Source organism: Lactuca serriola, chromosome 1 (genome assembly GCF_051521515.1).
Source record: "Lactuca serriola cultivar US96UC23 chromosome 1, Lser_US96UC23_V15, whole genome shotgun sequence".
Taxonomy (NCBI): domain Eukaryota; kingdom Viridiplantae; phylum Streptophyta; class Magnoliopsida; order Asterales; family Asteraceae; genus Lactuca; species Lactuca serriola.
This window is the reverse complement of record NC_136408.1, coordinates 170,119,653-170,125,217: the sequence shown is the minus strand read 5'-3', so window position 1 is coordinate 170,125,217 and position 5,565 is coordinate 170,119,653. Positions and strand designations below refer to the sequence as shown.

At 33.6% G+C, this 5,565-nt stretch overlaps 1 long non-coding RNA gene across 1 annotated transcript; it reads right to left on the bottom strand.

Annotated features, from left to right (window-relative positions):
- Window positions 1-415: 415 nt before the first annotated feature.
- On the bottom strand, window positions 416-2,526 carry LOC145072190 (uncharacterized). The gene is made up of 4 exons (XR_013690945.1): window positions 2,092-2,526; window positions 1,781-1,963; window positions 1,259-1,323; window positions 416-606 (listed from the first exon to the last, which is right to left on the bottom strand). It is a non-coding gene; the product is annotated as an uncharacterized LOC145072190 (long non-coding RNA).
- Between the last annotated feature and the right edge of the window lie 3,039 nt (window positions 2,527-5,565).

The following is a 5,565-nucleotide window of genomic DNA, read 5'->3' as shown; positions in this document are numbered from 1 at the left end:
TCAAGGTTTCATGAACAAAAAGTAGGTTAGGGTGTATATTTTATAAAAAGTTTAATATTTTTGTAAAAGAATTGAAATTTTTATAAAAGTAAAAGAGAAAGAGGGTTTTATACCTCAAAAATTCGGATCCCTCTCTCCCCATATCTTTCTCTCACACTCAAAAGGCACACACTACTCATTTTCACTCACTCTTCACTCCACCTCTTCATTTCTCTTTCACTCGCCTCTCTCTCACACTCCACACCACTATTTTCTCTTCCTCTCTCCATCAACCACGAAAATTTCCAGAAAATATAATCTCATAACACTCAAAACCTTCATCATTAAGTGTTTGTTCTTGAGGTAATCATAAAGCTTACATTATCCCTTCACTTTTTCCTTCATAATGTAACATCCCAAAATTCAAGACCAAAAATTTCATTTTTAATTAAGTATTTATAAAACCAATAAGTATAGAAGCATCCATAATAACATCCCATGTCAAAACCAAAGTAGAAATATGTTATCATAAAACAATTTCAGAGTGTGATCCCAAAGATCTCATATGCAGAAAACATAGTGTGATGCGCTGCGATCGCCGGCTCCTTTCCTTTGAAAACGAAGTACCTGAAACAAAAGTTGAAAGCCGTAAGCACGAAGCTTAGCGAGTTCCCCAAATACCACATACCATACATATCAACATACTACCTAATATATCTGGGTGTTGGCCTACCCCTTCGGTCTCTTTCAACCGGATACTGTCTAGCATATAAACAGATACTCGCATACTGTCATATATAACCATGAGCTATACATATATCATAATCAATAAAGATGCTATGTGCCAAACATAGTCTTGCCATTAGGCCACGAGCCGCCACGCGGTCTTTCTTGCCAAGCCGGAGGCCACCCCCTCGGTCTCACAGACAAGTGCCAAGAGCCACCTCCTGGTCTTCCATGCAAGCATCACAAAGATGACTAACATACATACTACTCTACTTAGCTAATCAGCATATAGTGTGCCAGGAGCCACCTCCTGGTCTTTCATACATAATAGCATATAGTGCGCCAGGAGCCACCTCCTGGTCTTTCATACATATTGCCTAGGGCTAACCCTCGAGTCTTCCTACCATACATAATAACATACTGTGTGCCAGGAACCGCCTCCTAGTCTTTCATGCATAATGCCTAGGGCTAACCCCCGGGTCTTCCTATCATACATAAACTAAATGGGCCGGCATTGGTGCCTTAGATCCATACAAACAGTGAGGAGACTCACCTGAAGTAGAAATCACCGAATAGCAACTGAAGTGATTTAGATGGTCTGCCCAACTCCTTAAACACCTACAACCCATATCAATAATAATTATTGCTTAATATTACTTAGTATCATACTTATTTGCATTATTAATAAATAACGCCTTGATCGATTTACCATTCCAACTCCCGTTAAATATTCTTGTGTACATTTACTTCATATGACTATTAGCTAATAAATAGTTAAATAATTTATCGATCCAATTTAAATATAATTTAAACCCACGTACTTTCGTTAGAGCTTAATTCAAGTCTCATTCATATACATATTTCGTTTAATCATATACAATTCAATCCATATATTTCAAATTATCATTCCATTAAATTACAAATAAATTTCACAACCATAGGTTATCATCCCATTTAGATTAATTATGTTCTAAAATAAGCCCAATTCGCATAGTCAATTACATGCCACCAGGCTATTAGCTAACTTTGATACTCACCAACCCATTAAAGCCCAACACGAGTTCAATTGGCGTACCTAGCTTCCAGGCGGCGCAAAAGAGCATTCCTTCGATGGTGGTTGAATTCTTCGCTTACCAGGAAACGCAACTCCACAACCAAGTTATGAGTTCTGCAAACCCACACCCCGACAGATATCGGTTTCCCACCTTCTTTCTGGCCATCGGAGACTAGTACCTCGTCTTCTTCCCTACTGCTGCTGCTGGAGGTCCCAAAACAGTCACCGGAAAAGCATTAGGCCGAGAAAAGGAATCAAACTCATCAATTAGTCTCTCTCTAATTGAAGTCACCGGTGAGAGATAAGAAATCACGGCATAAACTGAGCCTTACCTGCCTTTACTGCTCTGGAGAACATACGAGATTCACCGGAGTCCCACAAAATCATCGGAGGATGACGCAGCCATCGGAAATGCCTCCCCACATGGTTCACGGTGTCGAGCAGATTTGGAGATGAAGGAATGATCCCGTTCTCGCTAAACTATCCCCACCTCTTTGTCTCAACTAACGCTCCAGTGAGAGTTCCGACTGGCGAAGAAACCTAACGATGGCAGCTCCTTCCTCACAGTTCTTCGTTCATAACATTCCTTCACAGCCTCGATGTCTCTCACACTCTCTCTCCGCCAGTGAACATACATATCCTTCATTCTCTCTAGGGGTTTATTCCTTATATAACCCGCAGGAAGCAACAAAACAACAAAACTCGGGGTCTCTCTCGAATGGTTGCAGATTAAAGGAAAACGGGAAAAGGTCCCCCCTCCCCTATGCAGCTGTTACAGATCAGGGGACAAAAGATGGGACCAAGTTTATGAAGCTGGCATGCAAGGTCCCTGAGGCTTGGTCATTTGACATAATATACCCTAACTTAATTTTTTTGAACAAAATAAGTTTCCAAAATAGCACATTAACCCCTGGACCTATTATTATTATTATTATTATTATTATTATTATTATTATTATTATTATTATAACCCCTTACATATCTATATAAAGTCTTTTAATTATATAATTATTCATTATTATGCATCGGCTCTATTTAGAAATCGGTAAAAAGAAACGGCGCTACACATAACTTTGTGTTTTCTTGCATTTTCTCCATCTTCTATTCCATTCTAATGAAAGATCATGAACACATAACATACACACACACTCATGGTTTTTATAATGATGGTAGTAGGATTTCATCCAATAACAACATGCATGTTGTAAATGGTGACATCCAAGGACCTAAACCTAAGTCAAGATTATGAAAATGCACTTTTCTACATGTTTTTGTGGAAAATCACCACATGCACTCTAAGTTTTCTTTCAAAAATGATTTTTGAACATTTCAAACTCATTAATGGTCTTCAAAACAACATGCATGTGATGATCTTCAAGCTTAGATGATTGATGATCAAAATTTGTTGTTAAAAGCTTTCAAATATGTTCATAAAGGATTTATTCCCAAATAAATATCTAAAACAACTTTTTTGTTCAAATCCGATTTTTTCTAGAATTCCATCAACAAAATGAGATGTTCTACAAATTTTTAGAAAATAATTCATTTTTCTCGAATTATTATATTTATTGCGATAAATTAGGGAAATAATTCATATAAAATACTTTCTAAGGTCTATTAAGCCTAGGTAAATTCTCGGGTGACCCCTAAAGTAAATTATGACATTGCAGTGAGTTTCATCGCTTTTTGTTACTGTTTGCTATGGTTTTGTATTTTCTTTTTGTTTAATTCAAATAAATAATACAACCAATTTAAAGAACGCGAAATGGCTGTATAAGATTTTTCTCAGATCCTACCTAATGTTTAGTACTCAGAAAAATATTTTCAGAATTTTTCATAATGCATTCCTATTTTTTCCCTATTTTTGTATTTATAATGGACTAATAATGGGAAAATTATTTCTACTCATCCAAAATTCATGAATATTTACAAGAAAACCTTATAATATAGTAGAACTCTAAATAAAAATTTGGATCATTTTTCTATTTAGTATGCTATTTTTCTTCTATTTTATAAGATTACATACACTTAAATCCACAAAATCGGATTACACTATATAAAAATCACCATTGGGATTTTTGCCAGATTATTTACACTGTAAATAAAGTATACAAAAATTTTGGTAATTTACTTTAACTGTTTAATAATTATTCTCCAATTAAGGATTATTTAAGAGGATAAAACAAAGAAAAATAGAAAGATTAATTTAAAAATATCTTTTCTATTTTTCACAGCTCCTAAATATATAATAACAGTGTTACAAAAAGTTTGAACAATTTGGGAAACAGTTTTCTATTTATTTCAATTTTTATTAAAATAAATGAACAAAAATCATAAAACCGGGTTAAATAGTTTATAAATCCATTTTTATATTTGTCCCGGCTTAATAATGTTAAATAAAAGTAATAAAAAAATGTTTAGGCAATTTTGGAAACTATTTTATATTTATTTCAATTTTTATTAGAATAAATGCACAAAAATCATAAAATTGGGTTAAACAGTTTAGAAATCCATTTTTATATTTTTTGCAGCTTAAGTGTGTCTAATGGTAGTATCATAAAAAGTCAGCGAATTTTAATCATTTGGATGCTATTTTTCACGAATTTATGTTGTTATGAAGACTTAAAATTTTGGAAAAATAGTTAATCATATAAAAAATTCAAAGGAAAATTTATGGAAGACCTCTACTGTGTTTAGAATCAAAATGCATAGTTTGAGAATTTTTGGAAACTATCTGATAATATTTTGGCTTTTTAAGAGCTTAAAACACATTTAAATGTGTTGAAATACCCTCAATTGATATTACAAAAAAATCTGGAAAATTAATATCCAAAATTGTCTTAATCAAATGAGCTATAAAACCTCACCATTTCAGAAAAACGTTTGTAACTTATCAACATTAAATTTTGACACAATATTGGCATAATTCTATTATAGTAGCAAATATACTAGTGTTAGCTTTCTATTAGAGACTCATTAGTGTGTAACATCGTGTAGGAATTAATAGTGGTACAAGTGGATCATAGTTGAAGGCACCAATGGCATCATCTCAATGCATATTGTGAGTATTCACGAATCCCATGTTTTCGGTTTTTATGTTTTGGGGTGGAAAACCATGTCCTAAAAACTATTATTTGTTAGTTGTATTAAAATTGATTTGTATCAAACTTGATTGCTATTTTATTGCTATATTTCTCTATGTATGTCTATGCAACACGAAACATGAGAACTTATCGTCTTAAGTCCCTTCCCTTACACTTTACTCCAACCATTAACTCTTTGAGCCAATGGTCATTATGGATAGCGCTATTAAGAACTGACAACTCCTCACTCGCCCGATTGCTGGAGTGCATGATACCATATAATCTATCGAACGATAAGCATAGATCTTGATAGGGCATCAGTCATAGGCTTGGTTGGGAACTCATTGTTTGCTCATACACATACAAACTTGTTATTTATTATGTCAATAAACTTGTTTACTAATTATAGCAATGAAATTTGTTTCTCATTACAACAACGAACTTTGTTTATGCAAACTTAATACTCATTTTTGCAATATATTTTTATTTATGGAAACTTTTATCAAAACTTTGATTTCGATCCATGAAACCAATATATTTTTTTTATCTGTGAGTACTTACCAACTATTTTTTTATTTGACGCTCGTTTTACATGCTTTTTCAGGAATCATCGAGTAAGTGGCACTTAGGTACACTTCACTGTTAGGAGCATTTGCATGTGTTGTATTCCAATTTTCATTGGAATTTCTTTTAAAAGTTGTTCAAACCCATTGTAAATTTGTA